This window comes from Alligator sinensis, unplaced genomic scaffold (assembly GCF_000455745.1).
Source record: "Alligator sinensis unplaced genomic scaffold, ASM45574v1 scaffold582_1, whole genome shotgun sequence".
NCBI lineage: Eukaryota > Metazoa > Chordata > Crocodylia > Alligatoridae > Alligator > Alligator sinensis.
This window is the reverse complement of record NW_005842651.1, coordinates 676,496-696,679: the sequence shown is the minus strand read 5'-3', so window position 1 is coordinate 696,679 and position 20,184 is coordinate 676,496.

Below are 20,184 nucleotides of genomic sequence, written 5' to 3'. Positions count from 1 at the left end.
CAGGAATGACTAAATTAAGGAATCAGAAAATAACCAAATTAAGATGTGTGCACATGTTGTGTTTAAAGAAACAAAAGATTAGGCTGATAGGGCAGAATGTCAACAGCATGACAACCACAAGGAAACGAATCAACAGTACCCAGAAATGAAGAGTCACCAGGAGGAAAAGATTACAAAAGGAAGGATCTCTGGGCAACAACTGGGCATTGGCCCCAACTTCCAAGGCTACTGATGTGCTCATCGGGGAACCTGGGAGATTGATTCAAGCAAGAAACATGAGGTGGTGTTTGCATAATGGGCAGAAGTAATGTCTCCTTGTCTTACTCAGAAGGGCTGTGCTCATCAACATCAAGGTATTGGAACTGGTTCATAAATTCAGTGCCAACAGTGTATACCTGTTACTTGACTTCTCCAGAAACATTTTGTATAACATTTTTTATTTTACTTTTTAAATCTATTGCTGCTCACAGGCACAGTCACTTAATTACACATTAGGTTAGAATGATGACACTTTACATTGCTGCACAGTATTGAAAAGACAGAGGAAGGATGAAATATAGGCACTGATGACTGCATATTGAGCCATGGGAGACATTTATGAAGGCCCTTATCCCCTAGTATTATGACTAACTAGTCAGTTTTATTACTGGGCTGCCAATTTACTTTACCAATCACTACAGAGATGGAGACTGGGAGAATCTAAACAAGAAATTAAGATATCTTCTTCATACACCAGAATTCTCAATATGCTTCCTTAAGTAAAACAGTCTGTAGGAACCTGCTTGTTTGGAATTTTACTATACAGCACAATGATTTCTAAGATGGAATTTGATAATTTTGAATAAATGTGAAGGAAATGGAATGGGCCAGGGGAAAACCCCCAAGAAATAGGTGCAACCAGTATTTACCTTAGGTGCTGAGAAGAGCCTGGATGGTGTGAGGAACACACCACCACATTTCCAGAGCAGATGATCCCTCTGGATTGGTGGAAGAAGCATGAGAATTATTATTTCCATCCCCAGGGAGGGTCAACTTGGGGAAGACTGTGGTAGACCAGGGGAAGGGAGCTTCCAGACCCCTTCTGGCTAGCAGTGCCCCATGGCCAAACACAGACAAAGTGGGTTAGCCTGCAGGTCAAGAGTGGTCAGAGGACCACTACTATATCCCTAAAACTGAGACACTAGAGAAGCGTCTTAGATCCAGGAAGGTGGACTGTAATATACATGAGAATAAACATGAGAAGTCAGCAGTGAGAGTATATTAGAGAGAGAGAGAGAGCTGTCACTGTGAGTGAGTCATTAAAGATACAGCCTTTCCTTTTTTATGGTTTTGCTGGTTCCCTTTCTTTATTTTTCAGTTCACGCAGTACTAGGGAAGGGAATAGGATGGAAACTAGCCTTTTCCCTTGTCTGGAGCCCTCTTTGCCTTGGCCAGGATCTCCAGGTTGGTGTAAGACTGGTGAAGAGAAGGCTCGGGGGGACTTGGTGGCTGCCTATAAGTATATAAGGAGGGTGCATCAGGACCTGGGAGAACACTTGTTCACCAGGGATCCCCAAGGATCTAAGGGGTCTAACAGCCACAGACTACTAGAAGGTCAATTCAGACTCAATATAAGGAAAACTTTACAGTCCAAGTGTCCAAGGTCTGGAACAGACTCCACCCAGAGGTGGTGCAAGCAACTACTCTGGATTCATTCCAAAGCTGTTTGGATGTTATCTTATCATTTGATCCCCGCAGACTTCCTCCCTCTGGCAGGGGGGCTGGACTCCATGATCCCACGAAGTCCCTTCCAGATCCTAATGTCTATGAAATCTATGAAGACTGAAATATGAACAGAAGCTCACTGTCCTGGTAAGGAAGCAACTTCTTATGACCCTGGGGTTTACAGATCAAGCTGTTTGGATTCAAGTTGACCCCAGATGAACTCTGATTTTGAATTGATCCAGGTTGAAGGACCCCTGATCAGGAGAGAGATTTAAGTTGACAGTTAGATGAACGCTCATGAATTATGAATAGACAGAGATGAATTTGTTTTAGTTTATTAAGTCTATGGCCTCTTCCTATGAACTGATATGATTCAATGGATCCCTGAGCTATAGTGAGTTGATCCCAGGCATGGGCCATTGTGAGAAGAGGCACAAATTCATTTGGGTGCATAAATGCACTTATTTGACCAGATATTGCTTAACTACTGGTAATGTGACTGGTCAGTGCTAGAGTAGGACCCTGAAGTGTACCATCTGTTTGGATGTGCTAAGAGTGAGGTGTAAGGTGAGGAGGAGCCCCATGAAAAAGACCTACTTTGGGTGAGCAAATAAGGTTATCACTTGGCCTGCATCCACTTCCTGAAAATATCATAGATTCATAAATTCACAGATATTAGGGTCAGAAGGGACCTCAGCAGATCATCAAGTGCATCCCCTTCCCCAGGCAGGAAAGAGCACTGGGGTCAGATGACCTCAGCCAGGTGCTTGTCCAGTCTCTTCTTAAAGACCCCCAAGGTAGGGGAGAGCACCATCTCCCTTGGAAGCCTATTTCAGATTCTGGCAACCCTTACCATAAAGAAGTTCTTCCTGATGTCTAGCCTGAATCTGCTTTGTGTCAGTTTGTGGCCATTATTTCTAGTTACTCCAAGGGGTACTCTAGTAAACAGAGCATCTCCTACCCCTTGCTGCCCCCCCCACAATGAATTTGTAGATGGCCACAAGATCCCTTCCCAGCCGTCTCTTGTGGGGGGCTAAAGAGATTCAGGTCCCTCAATCTCTCCTCATAGGGCTCTGCCTGCAGGCCCCTGACCATACAAGTGGCCCTCCTTTGGAGCCTGTCAAGGTTATCCACATCCCTCTTGAAGTGCGGCAACCAAGATTGGATGCAGTACTTGAGCTGTGGCCTCACCAGTGACACATAAAGAGGAAATGTCACCTCCCTGGACCTGTTTGTGATGCACCTGCTAACGCATGATAAAGTGCAGTTAGCTTTACTAATCACTTTATCACACTGATGACTCATGTTCACCTTGGAGTCAACTATGTCTCAGAGATCCCTTTCTCCTACAGTGTTGCTGAGAGGGTCATCCCCTAACCTGTAAAGTGTTGGTGATTCCTTCTCCCTAGGTGCAACCCTTTGTGTTTGTCCTTGTTGAATTCCATCCTATTCTGCTCTACCCACTTCTCTAACCTGTCTGGATCCACCTGGATTCATTCCCTGCCTGCTAGTGTGTTTACTTTACCCCATAATTTGGTGTCATAAATTAATTAGGACAGTGTTCTCTATGCCCTCATCCAAGTCACTGATGAAGACATTGAACAGCACTGGTCCAGGGACTGAAACTTAGGGAACTCCACTGCCAACATCTTTCCAGGTCAATGCCAACCCATCCACCACCACTCTCTGGGAGCATTCCATTAGTCAACTTGCCACCTGCATCAAAGTATTTTGTGACTGGGTAAAAAATAGAAACAAGGTTAATCAGGCAGGATCTACCTGCTATGAACTTGTGCTGATTGCCCTTCAGCATTATTTTTCTTGCTGGACTCCCACAAATGCGTTCCTTAATTATTTTTTGAAAGGTTTTCCCAAAGATAGAGGTGAGGCTAAATGGCCTATAGTGACCCAGATTCTCCTTCCTCCCCTTTTTGAAAATAGGGACCACATTGGACCTTTTCCAATCCCCTGGGACCTGAGCATGAGTGCTCAAGGAACCATGGCAGTTGTTCTGCTATGACACTGGCCACTTCCTTCAGCACCATTGGATGAAGATCATCTGGGCCTGCTGACTTAAACACATCCAGCCCCTCCAAGTGTCCCTTCACTAAGTCAGTGCTATCAAGAAACATCAAGGCTTGGCAGATGAGAAAGGGGCTCTGATGGTTGAGGGGGGAGGGGTTTCTGTTTGTTGCAGGGGGAGGGAGGAGGGTAGGTGTTGTGAGTAAAAAAGTTCTTTTGTTTCACCCATGTAAGTGTCCTGAGAGTGGTTCTGGGGGTGGGCAGTGGGGCAGGCAGACTGGAGTGGGGAGTTTAGAAGGAGGAGGTTGAGCAGGGCCTACCACAGCCAGTGCCCTGGCCCCCACTGGCAGGCACACTGTTGTGCTGGGGTCTGAGTAGGGGGGGGAGGGGTGGCAGGAAGGGGCTGCTGGAACCAGCAGGGCCAGCACCATAGTCAGCAGGAGCACAGAGTGCTGGAATTGCTGGCAGGAGAAGGGGCAGGGGCAGGGGCTGTAGCACCCCAGAAGGGGAAGGCAGGGTAGGAAAAGAGGGGGTTGCTGTGTACTGCCCCTGCATTGGGCATGCACCTGCTGGGCAGGGAAGGGGCTAGCCAGGGTTCAGAATTTCCCAGGGGCTGCCAGGTTCTGGCAGTTGGCTCTGGCTTCAATATGGCTTCCAACTGCTGGCAGCCATGTGGCCAGAGGCTGAAGCTCCGCTGCAGTGGCCACAGTGGCACATGGCAGGGCTGCAGGGACTTGGGGATAACTTTAGTGCCAAGTCCCTGCACATGTAGACACCTGCCAAAAATCACTTTAATGCACATTAAATTTAGTTGTGCTTAAGTTTACATGTAAATGCACCCATTGTAGAAGAAACTTTCGTTCAAACTGTGAAGCATATTAACATATTGGCCATCTGTGAGAGATGGTGGATATTGTAGCCTATGTCATAGATGGTTTGCCATTTTGCATGTGACTGAATAGCTCAATCTGAAGTTTGCATGGTCCAGGGCAGTGGTTGCAAGTATATATATGTCATGGTTGGGTGGTTCAGGAGCTGCTTGCTTCCTATGACCTCTTTTCTCTTCAAGATGTTGGAGCCAATTCCTGTCATGGACTTTGATTTCCTGGTGGAGACAATGGTGTCACTTTTTCTGATCATTTGCCAAGCTTTCCCATGGATCAGGATCAATGCCAAATGCCTTCATATCTTGCTAGCATGCATCTTTGTTGTAAAACTTGGGACATCCTGTTTTTCTTGTTTCCTCTAAAAGTTCCCTATATAGCATGTCTTTGAGTATACATCCACCTTCCAATCTGCTGAGATGGCCTAGCTAACACAGTCATCTCTGTTTGAGTAGGGCTGTCACACTTGGTAAATTTGCCTTTTGAAGAATCTCTGTGTTGGTAACCTTGTCTTGCCATTTGATGTTGAGTATGCAGCATAAAAAGCACAGCTGAAAGCTGTTTAACCTTTTCTCTTGGGCTAGGGACAGACATTCAAAAAGCCTGAGCCTAATTTGATTCAACCTTTGCAGGTTAGTCTAACCTGGCTAGGCTGAACCAGTTTGTAACTGGACAGACATTCTCTCTGGACTGAGGTATTTCAGGCACGTGTCTACAGTGGCTCAGGCCAGAAGCTGGGGTAGGGCACTAGAGCAGCCCTCCCTTGCCTTGCATAGTGCTGAGCTGAGGGGGGGTGTCGCCAGGCCCCAGAAGGACCTCTGATTGGAGGTCTGCCTGCACCACCCGAGGCTTTTTTCCCACTTGCTGGTCAAGCGGTGGGAGTGTTACCAGCCCCCAGCCCCCTCTGAGGCAAGGGGTGGGGGGTGCATTGCATGCATCTGTTGATGATACAGACCTTTTCAATCTCCCTATCCCTGCTTCTTTATACTGTCTTCATCGAACTGACAGGCAAACAAGCCAGCAGGGACCTGATAACAGTGTTTATCACCTCATCAGCAAAACAATAACCTCTCTCCATTAGTTCAACTGTTCTGTCCGCCTGTCCCAGTGAAACCGGAGACACATAGAGACACCTCTCAGCATTAGCCATCATACCACATGCCTAGGGTCCATGGGGTTGGGGTCCATGCTGTGGAAGATGGGAAGGAGAGGTGGGGGGGGATTTCCTGCTTGAGCAGCAAGGGGGGGCGGGGCAGGGGGAAGCCAGGCAGACCCTGTTGTGTCTGCAGTTTCTGCCGACCTCCAGCCAGGGAGAAGAGGGGAGGGGGGAGCCGTGTTGTGAAGCAGAGAGCCCCGCCCAGCCCAGAGAGCATGCTGGGATGCCGGAGGAGTCTGGTTTATCTTAAACCAGCAAGGGGTCTGGGACAGGCATTGCATAAACTGGTTTGAGCCAAATCAGTTAAGTCTGATGCTACAATGAACCAGGTTTATCTTAAACCTGTTTTAGCCATTTTCAACCTGGTTTATGTGCACTGACTATCTGTTCTGTTACAGTTTAAACTAGTTTCTGAACACTTAAACCAATTGATGTTTAATGTCTGTCCCTAGTCCTGATGTGCATAAATTGTCCATATTTCCCCAGCATACATGAAAGTGGCAGCATCATCAGCAAATAGAAGCCCTCTGATAAACTCCTTTTTAACTTCAGTCTTTGCCTTAAGTTGTTACATGTCTTTAAATGCACAGTTCAGGAGTACCGAGCAGATTCTAAAGAGTATACAGGCAAGAATGCATTCTTGCTTCACTCCACTTTTCATTTCATAGCTGTCCAGAGTGGACACATCAAACTGAACAGTTGCTTTCATGTTGTCATAGAAAGAACATATAAGACTGATATGTGGGCATCCTATCTTTAAGACTGAAAATAGGCCTGCTCTGCTGATGGTGTCAAAACTTCGGTAAGATCCACAATGATGATGTACAATGGCTGGTTTTGCTCTCTGCACTTTTCTTGAAGTTGACACAGGAAAAATAGCATGTCTATGGTTGATCATCTGGCCCTGAATCTGCACTGAGATTCAGGGTAGACACAACTCACCAGCTGTTGTAGGAGCACCAAGATGACCATTGCAAAAGCTTTTCCTGTGGTACTTAGTAGTGAGATACCTCTGTAGTTGTTGTGGTCACCCTTATCTCCTTTATTTTATACAGACTGATGATGTTTGCACCATGCATGTCTTGTGGTACCTCTCCCTCTTTCCAGCACTTGAGAAGCAGCTGATAGAGATATGGTAGTAGGTTTTCTTTCCTGCACTTGAAAATTTCTGCTGGGATGCCATCTTCTCCAGGAGCCTTGCCATTTGCTAATGAATCAAAGGCTTTGCTTAGCTCTTCCACAGTGGGCGCCACATCTAACTCTAGCTACTTGAGAGGGGCAACCTTGTTGACAGTAGGGCTAGGGTATTTTTCAGACCATCATACATGACTTTTAGGTTCCTCATGTCTGAGGTTGCCTGCATCTCACCACAGAGATTAGTCCAGTGCTGATTTGCACAGTGTTGGATTCCTTTTTTTTTTTTTGCCTGTCAAAGTCTCACTTTGGTGCTCTTTGTTGGATTCCAGTTATGTTCCAGATAGGTTGTGTTCTTGATGTTGATGAGAGGTAATAGTTCTTCTGTATTTCCTTTGAACCAGTCCTTATTGAACAATCTGTTTTCCCCAAATTTAGCTTTAGCTGTTTCATAGATTGCGGATCTTCATCATTCCCAAATTTCCTCTTTCTTTTCTGGTAGTGACATCCCAAACATACTGAGTTTTAAAGCCTTCACAAACTATCAGCACTTCCTCTGGTTCTTGGTGTTAGTGGTATTTATTTTGGGCTTGCTCCTAAGTTTTTCTCTATGTCATTTCTTGGCTGTAATTTTCACATTGCAAATGATCAGGGAGTAGTTGGTGTCACAGTCAGCACTATGGAATGTGTAGGTCTTCTGCACTGAAAGTAGATCTTTCCTCCTAACAATAACAAGATCTAGTTGGTACCAGTAGCCTCATCGTGGATGTCTCCATGACACTTTGTGGCAATCTTTTCCAGAAAAATATGAATTGGTAATGCACATTAGAATTCAAGAAGTCATTGGCCATTTTCATTCATCTTGTGGATGCCAAAATGCTCTGGGCAATCTGGCCATGAGTTGTTGTCTGTGCCAACTCTTGCATTGAAGTCTCTGTGGAGGAATAGTCACTCAGTTGATGGTATTCCTTTGACAACTTGGTGCAGTGTCATAAAATTTATCCTTCTCCTCAAGGCTGGAGTTGAGTGTTGATGCATAAGCCCTGATGATACTCACAGAGTCAATGGTCATCTGAAGTCTAAGTGAGATGAGGCACTATGACTTCCCAATGGGCATTTCTATAAGCTTTACTACCTTGTTGCTCATAGCAAAATCTACAACATGAAGATGATTTTTTCTTCAGTGCTTTACTTTGCCAAGAGAAGGTATAATTGGCCACTTGGATAGAACCAGCATCTGCAAGTCTTGCTTCCTAGTGCACTGAAAATGTCAACCTTGAGTTTGAACAGCTCATAGTCAATCAAGACTGACTTCTGTATGCTGCTCGTGTACTGTAGGTCATCACTGTCTGCCAGACCAGAACACATGGTCCTGACATTCCAGCTCCCAAGCCAGAAAGTTCTTGTTTTCTCATTTTTGCCAGGTGCAACATTTCCATCTGCTTTTCAGCTCTTGGCCTAGCCCCATGCACCCAATGAGGCAGACAGACTCTGGCAAGCCAGCACCTAACTGTTTGGGGGATGCCTGGTAGCAGGTGACCAGTGGAACGCAATGATTCCTCTTGCTGTTCAAGGTGACCCATGTCACCCTCCTCTGCACCAATCAAGTGAGAGTTTATGACCCATACCTGCCACTTTCTGTGTTGTGTCCACGTTGCCAGCAAGGATGAAGTGTCTTCTCCATGTGGTGTGGCTGCAACAATCTGAGTGGCTGACATGGAGATTCTGTTTTGCCCATGTATCAGCATCCCCCTCTCAGCTACACAAGTTTGGTCCAAAGGAAAGGAAAGAGTTGATATGTTTGGAACCAGCTACATTGCAGGAGTTGCCAGTGCAGAGGAGGCCTTCTATCTACCTGCCCTTCAGGGCTCCCCTCCTAAATTGGTTGCCAGCCATGACTGAAGAGCCCAATCTGCCCTGTGTGGGTGCCATTGGCAAAATCCCTGAGCAATCATGCTCTTCTGCCTTTTGATGGCATTCCCTCTACCAAGAGTTCCACTACCCTCCTCAGGAGCTCATCTGCCTGAAGTCACTGGCACGTCCTGAAGTTGCCAGGTTAATTAACCACTGCCCAGCATTCAGTATTGACCAATATAGGTTGTACCATTTATGGTCATAGTGGTAGCAGGTTTTCAATCCTGACCTGACACAAAGCACTTTGGAGTTTTAAACATATTCTAGATCATATCCTAGAATCCTGATGAAGATAAGGTCCCTCCCCTTTCTCTTTGTTAACAATTAGATTTCTGGTTCTGGATCCCTCAAAGAAATGGTAATAGGATAAATACCTTTTCATCTCTATGTCATAAGCAGAGTCAGCTGAACATGGAAAAAGATGCCTGTGCATATTATTTCAAGTTTTTATTAATAAATTTACTTCCCCTCTGTCCTTTCTCTTTGTATTTGCTTGCTGTTAATATTCTAGGAACAAGTTGGCATGAATCTTCATCAAACAGCAGGCTAAGATAATATTTTACAACATTCACCATGAATGAATTTCAAGGTGAAAGCATCTGCTCTAATTCTGTATCAAGAATTAGTTGCACATCATGTGACCCTGTGTTCATCTCATAAGATGATTTCTGTATGATTTCTAGAACTAGTAATTGTGGTAGACTGCTTGCAAACTATCTAAAGGACAAAATATGGTTTGCATAAAATAATAATAATGCCTTGAAAAATGAATAATCATGGACATTTTGAATTGTTCATGAAAGAACTCAATTTGACAATTTGTCTCCTGCAAATAGATCAGCCAATTTTAGTCATCAGTGACTGGGTATTTATTGTTAATACTTGTCAGCTTTTCACTATAGCTTGTGTGAAATAATTTGATGTTCTCTATCTAGTCCTAATGGAGCGCTCACCTCACAAACATGACAATCAAAACAGACATTAATGTATTGCACTCATATAGAGAAATATACATCACTTCTTTTTCACCTATGAACTAGGGACCTATCCAGTTGCCACTAAAGTGAATGGGGTTCTTTCAACAGCTTTTAATGGATCCCTATGGCACTCTGAAAGCAAACAAAATACCCAGTTGGTTAAACTAGCCCTGTAATTAAGTAACAAAGCCCCAGTAGTTAATTTTATACCTGTATATCAGAGACTATGTCAGTATGCATGCTAGTATTATTACAATATTTTTATATTTAGTTTACTGTCCAAACCTACTAGCTACTCTTTTTACTTTACCTTGCCCCACCTCAATCATTATGCTATCCTTAAAGTACTAAACAACACATGAAGTAGCTGTTCAAACTAAACTAAACCAAATCAAAACAAAACAAAAAAAACCCTCTTACATGTTTGAGCTGGCAGACAGCAAAAAAAGCTTTTGAAACTACTTAAATACTTAATAAGTTTCTTTTTAAAATGCTCTATTTTTTGTAATGAATTACAGAGCAGTGCATAATGGATGCTTTCATTCTTTGTGAAAGTTTATCACCATCATCCTTTCTAGTTTCAATTGTATGTCAATTAATTGGTAGAGTAAGTCAACCATCATTTCAGGACAGCCAGCAAAACTAGACCAGTCCGGCACATTCCATTTCCCCATGGGATTCGCTTCCTGTAAACATATGGCTTAGTGCTCTGTATTTAAAATGCTTTTCTAAATCACTATACCCAGTTGGCTTGTAACTCCAGTTTTACTAATTCCCTCAAGACTAGAACATATTCAAAGGTCACTGAATTTGCCATTAAACCACAATCATAAAAGAATAAAAGTGGCATTATCTATTAAATAGATATATTCTTACCTCAACTATTCTCACTATGCCATTATAAACTACCCAATCTAATTTGTATCAGCAACTTTTAACAACTTGGCAGTATGAAAGGGCATTAAGGTATAGTAGTATTAGCAGAAAGCTTGCTTTCAGCACACTATTTGCCTCTATTTTCTGTAAATTGGTTTTATGTTATTTAGTGGTACAACCAAATTACTATTCTCACCAAGAAACGCAAATTTAAAAAAAACCTATAATCAATTTCTGGAATAGTCATTCTATAAAGTTTGAACATCTTTCATAAAAGCACAAGTTCTTTAGTCCAACTGAGCTGCAACATTAGCATGTCTATAACTAGAGCGGGCAGTGGTGGTGAATTTTGGGATGGCTGTAGCCCACCCCATACCCACCCCTCTCAGCATTGCCATCACCCACCCCACCCCTCCCGTCCCAAGCACAGCCCAGGCCCAACCAGCCTGCCAGGAAAAGCCTGGTGCAGCCTCCAGCCCCAAGCACACAGTGGTAGCCCAACCTCGCCCCACAGACAAATCCAGGAGGCACGTGCCCCCCATGCCTCCCCTGGAGGTGCATGCTGCAGTGGGAGCCACCCCCATTCTTACCCCCCCCACACCCGTCAGACAAGCCATGGCTCCATCCTGTGCCCCACCTCACTCCAGCTGGGCGCCATTTGCCCCTGCTCTTGCCTCAGCCCTCCCTCACCTCCATCTGTCCCATCTGTTGATTTGGAACAGCTCTCTGGTGGAGATGCACAGGTGCAAGCCTGTTGCACTCCCAAAAGCAGAAGACACTGATGGACCCCTCTCATGGACCCCAACCTTAACCCCCAGTGCAGAGCCAGGAGATAAGTGAGGCTTATGGCAAAAGGGCACTAGTTAGGAGTTGGAGGCAGATGAGAGGCTCTGAGGAGTGTCACACCCCCCTGGCTCATATTTGGCCCAGCCCCCAAGGGAGCTAAATGATCAGAGCGCACAAACAGGTGCACTCTGGGCCCCAGCATGCAAGTTAGTGTGGGAATTGGTGGGGAGTACTTACAGGCCCCCTCCTCCAGAAGGGTGCATGGCAAGGTCTGGTAGCCAGTCCCCTGCCAGCAGCACAACCCCACGCGGTGACATCTTGTGAATTGCGTGATCTCATGAGACCTGCTGTGAGTCGTGATATTTTAAACATTTAAAGGTCCCAACTGAAGAAAACAACTTCAGTTTGGCACAGCTCTCTGGAGGAGATGCACAGGTGTAAGCCCATCATGCCCCTGAGAGCAGAAGAACCCTATGAATCCCTCTAGTGGACCCTGACCTTAACCCCCAGTGCAGAGCTGAGAGGTAAGTGGGGCCCACAGTGGGACAACACTAGTTAGGAGTGGGAGATAACTTAGAGCAGCCAAGGAGGGTCATGGGCTCCTACTTGGACCAGCCCCCTAGGGAGCCATGTTACCAGAGCCACAGGAACAGAAAGCAAAAATAGGCATGCTCTGGGCCCCAGCTTACAAGTTAGCATGGGAGTTCATGCCAGAGGGCAAGCAGGAGAGCATGAGGCTCTAAGCAGTTAGCCTGAAGAGAAGGGTCAGCACAGCAGTATCCCAGATTACTAATTCTGCAATGGTGGTGATGTACCACACCCCAAAGATCCTCTCCATGTCTGGGAGCCCCCACTCTGGTACCACTGAGGCCTCCCCCCAGACAGTACCCATGGTTCTGGTCTCCACTCAGATGGGACCTCTGGATCTTGGCTGTGGGGGCTGTCTGGCATGACTGCAGGTGCCTGAGATCAGGAGCAATGACACCTCCCCTTGTGAGGTTTGCTCTGCATTGGAGCCTCTGGAGTGCTGGATAGGAGAGCTCCAGGCTGCAGTGCAGAGGCTTTGTGCCCTTCAGGGGTAGTGAAGAGAAGATTGACTCTTACTGCCAGACTCTTCACCTGAAGAGGGAAGAGCAAGCATGTCTGGCAGGACAAAGATGTATAAGAGAAGCTCCCATGAAGTCCAGCCAGGAGATGCTTGGATGAAGGTTGTCTCTGGCCCCAAAGCACGCTGCACCAGGGACACCCCCCCCCCCATCCTATTTGGATCTTCACAACAGGTATGAACTCCTCACAGAAGCAGTAGAGCCAGCAGAGCTACCAGCTCCAGCACTTAAGAAAGGCAACCTGCAACCACCCCACAGAAGAAATTCAGAGTGATCATCATGGGTGACTCCATCTTGAGGGGGACAGAAGGAGCAATCTGCCACCCTGACCCCTTGGCCCATGAGATCTGCTGCTTCCCAGGGGTCCATATATGGGATGTAGCTGAGAGGATCTCAAAACTTGTCCAGCCCTCTGACCACTACCCCATGCTCCTCATCCATGTGGGCACAAAAGACACAGCTCGGAGCAATCCCATCCAGGTTATGAGTGATTATAGGGCTCTGGGGCTGGAGCTCAAAGGGTTGGGGAACAGGTAGTTTTTTCCTCAATCCTTCTGGTTATGGGTCATGGGCACAGGAGGGAGAGACAAATTGGTGAAGTAAAGAGACAACTGCAGTGTTGGTGTCATTGTGAAGGCTTTGGCTTCTTCAGTCACAGTCCACACTTCAGAGAGAGGCATCGGTTTTTGGGAAGAGACAGTCTCCACCTCCCTCCAATGGAAAAGAAGCTCTTCTCAGCCAGAATGGCTGACCTGCTTGATAGGGCTTTAAACTAAGTTCACCAGGGGATGGGAGGACAACCACAAGTGCTAGCCCATCAAGTGTCAACTGCAGAATCAGCAGCTGAAGAAGCACAAGGGAACTCACTCCTACCCCAGCCCAGGGACAGGACTCTTCTAGGACTGCTGAGAACCCTAGGGCTTCCAACAGCAGAACACTTGTCTGTATACAAATGCCAGGAGCCTGGGGAACAAACAGGAGGAACTTGCCCTCCTTCTAAATTGAAATGAATACAATCTCATAGGGACAATGGAAACCTGGTAGGATGACTCCTATGACTGGACCACAGGGATAGATGGCTATAACTTGTTCAGAAGGGATCATGTTGCAAGAAAGGGCAGAGGTGTTGCTGTCCATGTGAAGGAGCAGTACACTTCCCTCCAAGCAGAGATTGGAACCCACGAAGGGTGACTTGAGACCCTCTGGGTTAGATTACGGGGGGAATGTGGTGAAGGGAATATAATGGTAGGAGTCTATTACAGACCTTTAACCAAAAGGAAGATCTTGACCACAAATTCGTTAGGGAACTGACAGAGGCTGCATGCTCTTGGAGCATGGTTGTCGTGGGCAACTGCAACTTTTCTGACATCTCATGGGAAGAGCACTCTACCAAATCTGATTGGTCGTGAAGCTTACTCACTTGCACTGAGGAACTTTACTTTTCTCAAGAAGTCTATGGGCCAACAAGAGGTAAGGCACTGCTGGATCTGGTACTGGCCAAAAGGGATGATCTAGTGAGTGAACTGAAAATCGAAGGGAAGCTGGGAGACAGTGATCACAAGCTGATCACATTCTCTATCCATCACATAGCTATAAAATCAGTCAGCAATGCAGAAATCCTCGACTTTAGGAAAGCCAGCTTCCACAATCTTAGGACTGGCTGCTGAAGCCTTCAGAGGCCATGATCTGACAGAGAGGGGAGTCCATGATGAGTGGTTGCTCCTTAAGAATGTGATCCTTGAAGCACAAAGGAAATCCATTGCAGCCTGTAGGAAAGGCAGCAAAAGGGCTGGGTGACCCCCTTGGCTAAATAGGGAATTCATGGACCTCCTGTATCTGAAAAGAGGAGCCTATAAAGGATGGAAGTCACATAATATCACCCAGGAGGAGTATTCAGCACTGGCCCACACCTGTAGGGAGCTAACTAGGAAAGCCAAGGCTGAAACTGAACTCAAACTGGCTATGGGAATCAAAGACAATAAAAAGTCCTTCTTCAGATACCTGGGTAGTCAGAAGAAAAACAAGGGCAACATTGGATCCTTGCTAAACCAAATGGCACAGCTGACAACTGACAGACAGGAAAAAGCTAATTTCCTTAACAATTACTTTGCATTGGTCTTTCACCAGCCCAAGGTGATCACCCTGCCTAACAAGATACAGGATTGCCAGGGTACAGGCAAATATACACCCATCATTGGTGAAGATCTCATGAGGGAACACCTTGAGAGGCTGGACATCCACAAATCAGCTAGCCTGGATGGAATGCACCCAATGCAATGCTGCATCTGGCAATGCAAACAAAACCTTGGTTTGCATCTATTGAATCATCTCAAGCAGGACCCAAGAAGCCATCCTCCCACTTTGCTCAGCCCTGGTGAGGCCACAGTTGGAATACTGCATCCAGTTCTGGGCTCCACACTTCAGAAAGGATGTGGAGAAGCTTGAGGGAGTTCAAAGAAAACCCATATGCATGCTTAGAGGACAAGAGAGAAGGCCTTATGAGAAGAGGCTGAGAGACATGGGACTCATCAGCCTGGAGAAGAGAAGGCTCAGGAGAATAGAAGGCTCAGGGGGGAACTGGTGGCAGCCTATAAGTGTATAAGGGGTGTCCATCAGGAACTGGGAGAACATCTGTTCACCAGGGCACCCCAAGGGAAGACAAGGTCTAATGGTCACAAACTCCTGGAAGGAGTTTTAGGCTGGGCATAAGAAAAAACTTCTTTACCGTCTGAGTCCCCAGAGCCTGGAATAGATTCCCCACAGAAGTGGTGCAAGTACCTACTCTGAACACTTTTAAGAAGTACTTGGATGCCTATCTTTCTGGGATCATTTGACCCCAGCTGACTTTCTGCCCCTTGGGCAGGGGGCTGGACCTGATGGTCTTTTGAGGTCCCTTCCAGTCCTAATATCTATGAAATCTATGTCCCCACCCATACACCTTCCCTCCACCCTCTTCCCCACAACAGACTTATCAGCTGGATGCTGCTCTCTGAGCTGTCAGGCTGCATATTGGCAATTGGATCGGTATTGGCCATTATGGCTGGTTAATAATTGGCCATCGGTATCTGCCCAAAAAATCTTTATCAGTGCACTACTATCTATAACTACTTCCTTTTCTGAGAAAGGTAGTATGAAGCATCTCAACATGATGGTGCCTTGTCTTATCCTAAATCAAATAGTTGTCAAATGGACTACTAATGTTGTTGGAATTAGGCCCAAGCTCAGTACTATGCTGTATTAAAACCTTCATCTTCACTTTTGTAAATTTATAGTAGTTTTTGATGCAACATCCAATCCTTTGTATAGCTTAAGTTTGCTTACAGTGCAATCACTCACTAGACTTACATCGAGAACTAGTAAACCATTCACTAAAAGAGTTCCTACAAAACAGTTATGTTTTAAGTGAAGTCAATATTCAGTTAAGTTAATAAAGGTGAATGGCATTCCAAGTGTTTATCAGTGCATTCATGGTACTTTCATATTTACATTTATAAATTTTAACTATTTATATATTTGCTGGAATCAGAGCTCTGCAATAGAGCTGGTATGCCCCAGATAGCTAAATGAAGAGACAATTCTGTCCTGTACTATATACCTATATGAGAATGATAAGCTTCCCATTGCTTTCCAGAAAACTAAGTTAAGATGACTGACTACTGTAACCATTAGCATGCCATAGCCCAGATATGACATGGTGAGCTATCTTGAAGCTGAGTGGGTCCAACTCCCGTGTATAAGTTATAGTTGGCAATAGGCATTGCAAGAATGCCAGATGCTTTTTTTTTAAATAGTTCTACTATTTAATGCTTGGGACCTCTAAGATGCTAACATTGTACTATACTCCCTAGGAAAACTCCTTCCAGTTAGGAGAGAATTTGGGCTCTAACTTTTATGCAGTTAAGATAACACTATAGAATGAAGAAAGACCATAATATGCCACGAATTTAAAGATATTTTTTAAAACATTTGTGAAGAACAACATTGCAAAATAGACCTCTAGTAACTGGAATTGATGCTGTTAGGTAGAGAGCAGCAGGAAATCTAGTCCTGGCATGTGACTAGCATGCTGAATCTATTCCATTCTTCCCTCTTACATCAGTGCTCTTTGTTCTTAACCTATCAATGTAAAGGTTCACAAAAATACTGCACTAGCTGGTTAAGTTGAATTAAATAACCAACTTCTAGCAGACAGAAATCAATAATTAAGCCTGAAATATATAGCTATATTATAGCATTACCTTCATCTAATGCTAATTTTGGCATCACTGCTTATAAATCAACAAAGAATGGATTGTCAGTATTAACTTTGCTACACAATATGTATTGCTTTGTATAAAAGCATATTTTAAAGTCATCAGCTTGCAAGGCTTGAGTACTTTCTCCATTCATAGAATATCTATAGGTATAGCAGACATGGCATCAATGCAAGCTTCATTAATCTGTTCCACCAAAGTTTCAATCAAAATGAATTTTCTTTACAAGTGAAAGGGTTATTTCACCCACATAACATTTCAGTCTTTGGCTTTTTTCTTCATGAGAAAGCCAACTGGAGTCAGTTGCAGTTTGCTTTGTGATTGCTAGTCCACGGGGAGCTAGACTGAGTTGGAAGACATTGACCATCAGATAGAACAATTTTTGATCCATAAATCGATCTGTGCTAAACTGGAGCTGGTAACCTATAAATGAACGGCTGTAATATTTGATTACTGATCTCATGAGAAACCAAGCACTAAAATTATAGACTACTGATTGCCCAGCCTTTGTGAAATAGAACTATCCACTGGCAGTATCTGGAGTTAAACATAAATCAAAGAACATCTTGAATTCAGTGGACAAGCTTTTGAACTTTGATTGACCCTGGAGTACAAGTATTTCAGGAACTGCTTTTTTGTTCCCAGTGTAATGTGTAATTAAATTAGCAGTACCTTCCATGTATAAACTATAAGCTCTCTAAAAACTAAATCAACATTAATATATACTTTTTTTCCTTTTTTTATAAAAGTTTAGAATTGTATTAGTGCTTGTTTACAGTTATGCAATATATAATCATCAAAGACTTTGCAATGTTTATCCTTTGCTTGAAAATAAACTTCTGTTAATAAGAAATAATAATAATTCCCTCCTAATCCCCTTATTTTTATCTGTTAACTTTGTAACTGAGACTTGCAAATGCAATAATAATATGTTTGATTTTTATCATACAAATACTTTAAATAATATGAAAAAGGAAAAGTTGGATTTGAATCCTTCTAAGTGATGGAAAAAATGTTATAATGCTTTGAAAAAGAAATGCTGTATTAGTGAAACAACTCAGGGGAAAATAGTTTATGCTGTATAATGTGCATAATAGTTTGGAAAATATACTCATGTTTTGGGTCCTTTCTTTTCCTTTCAAGATTTGGCTGCATTCTGGAAAGACTGCAAGATCAAGCATCTAAATCATTTATGTCACAGCTGCCATCATCATGACCTTCTTATAGCTGAAGATGACAATGTAACAGAGCAGATGACTGCAGGCCTACCAACAATAAGTATATTTTGTTACATAATTTGCAACATAACTTAACATGCAAGTCGGTCTGCTCCTGCACCAAACACATTGCAGGCTTTTCCTATTCCAAAGACAACCTATTGCTGTCAAAAAGGGTTGTACTTCTTCCTCGCCTGGATTCTCTCTTGCTTCTTATTTACAGCTGAGAACTGTAAAATAGGATTTTCATATGACTGTAATCTATCAAGTTCACCTTTAAGATGCCCAAGAAAGCACTTCATGGACAAGTGTACATCCAATCTTCATGTTCCAGTTCACCACCGAGGATGTGCCATGTGATCCATCACAGCAACATGTCTGCCATGTTGAGCCCTCCCTGTTAAAGCCCCAACAGACATGCAGGCAGCACTACCCTGCACTTCACCACTGGGCAGATTATGTTACCACCCTGCAAGGAGAAAGAGGATAAAAAGGGGTTGAAAAAGATCTTACCATGCTGGCAGGAGGAGGAATAACACTGAGATTAACTGAAGCAATGCCAGAAAGAATGTGCAGCAGTGTCCCATCCCCTTTTCAAGAAACAGCTAGCCTGCACATCAGCAGGCTTACCAGTTAAAAGGGGATCAGAATGGCAATTCAGGGAGGGAGATAGAGAAGCAGAGGAGCCAGGATGCTTGGTGGAACTGGTGCAGGAGAAGGAGCATGGAGATTGGTATAGAGCCCTGAGTGAGGCAGCTCAGAAACCTCCCCATGGACATAGGGATCTGGTGAGAGCATTCTGGGGCAAGAGGGTACATACAGAGCCAAGAAGAGAACAAGAATATGCTTCCTCAAGTTTGTTGCCAAATGACAGACACGAAAGATATCTGAAACCTAAGATCAAAGAAGTGCTGAGTGAGCTGCAAAAGGCAGTCACTCCTAACTGGGAAACAAGAATTAAGGTGCACTACTGATACGGCAATGTCCACTTTAGATAAGTCTTACATGCAATGGTAGTAAAGCTGATATACTTTACACACCAAGGGAGATGGCAACAGAGTGCAGCAGATGTTGCAGTTAAAGAGTCTGGTAAGATTAAGATGAGCACAAAGCATATGTCTGTGTTTGTCAAGTTGTACTAATTTTCAGCAGATTTAACTTTGATTATCAATTGATTTTTCTTTTTTGGAGATGTATATGAAATCAATTGGTACTTAAGATAAACATTTCCTGGTGGATAAATTGTCAACTCAGACACAACCATAAGAAACATGAGCTGGTGCTCTTGTTGACAACTTCACAAAGTGGGACAAAGACTACAAGGGCAAGGAAAGTAAAACAGACAGTGGTGGTTCTTCCATTATAGGCCTGATGAACATGTCCTGGTGAGTAAAGACATCATAATAACATGACTCTCACTTTTTAAAATGCATACAAGTAGATCTAGGACAATATAACCATAATGGGTGATATCTAAATATCTAAGAGGACTAGAGATATTCATTGCATCATGCCAGACCACCATTTTACAATGTCAGCTCAAACAGAACAAAGCAAAACATTGCTAAAAGTGTTAGTAAGACATTTGGAACCACATTTCTGTTTTTCCAGTTCTATTAAAATAATTATAACAACTGTTCATTCCAGCCTGGACTGTTTTTAATTTATAGTTTAGAGCACATCATTAAACACTTGCTAAACCAAGACATGATGTCTGTGCAGTGTATTTTTCTCATAAACAAGCCTCAAATTAAATTCAGGAAAGTTCTCCCTCAGTTAATGATGTGTCTGTGAAATAGATTTTTTTAAGGGCCTGCCAAGACATCATTAGAGATCAACAGGAAAATATGTAAAAAACGGCAAAGATGAGGGTAAAGAAAGAGATCTTGATATCACATCTTATACCTCTCAAATACTATTTACCTAACACACAAAGCTGGTATGATAATTAATTAGTGTTTGTACAGCACTATGCACAGTATGTGCCAAATATTATAATACATCATTAGTAACATCTAACATCTGGAATGAGTTGAAAAAAGATAATGCTGACACCTTGTACCTCAAGAGAAAACAGTAACCCAATTTGCATATTGTTAAAATGCTTTGTATACTTCTGCAGATGATGCGACTCAGAACCAAATATAGACAGACC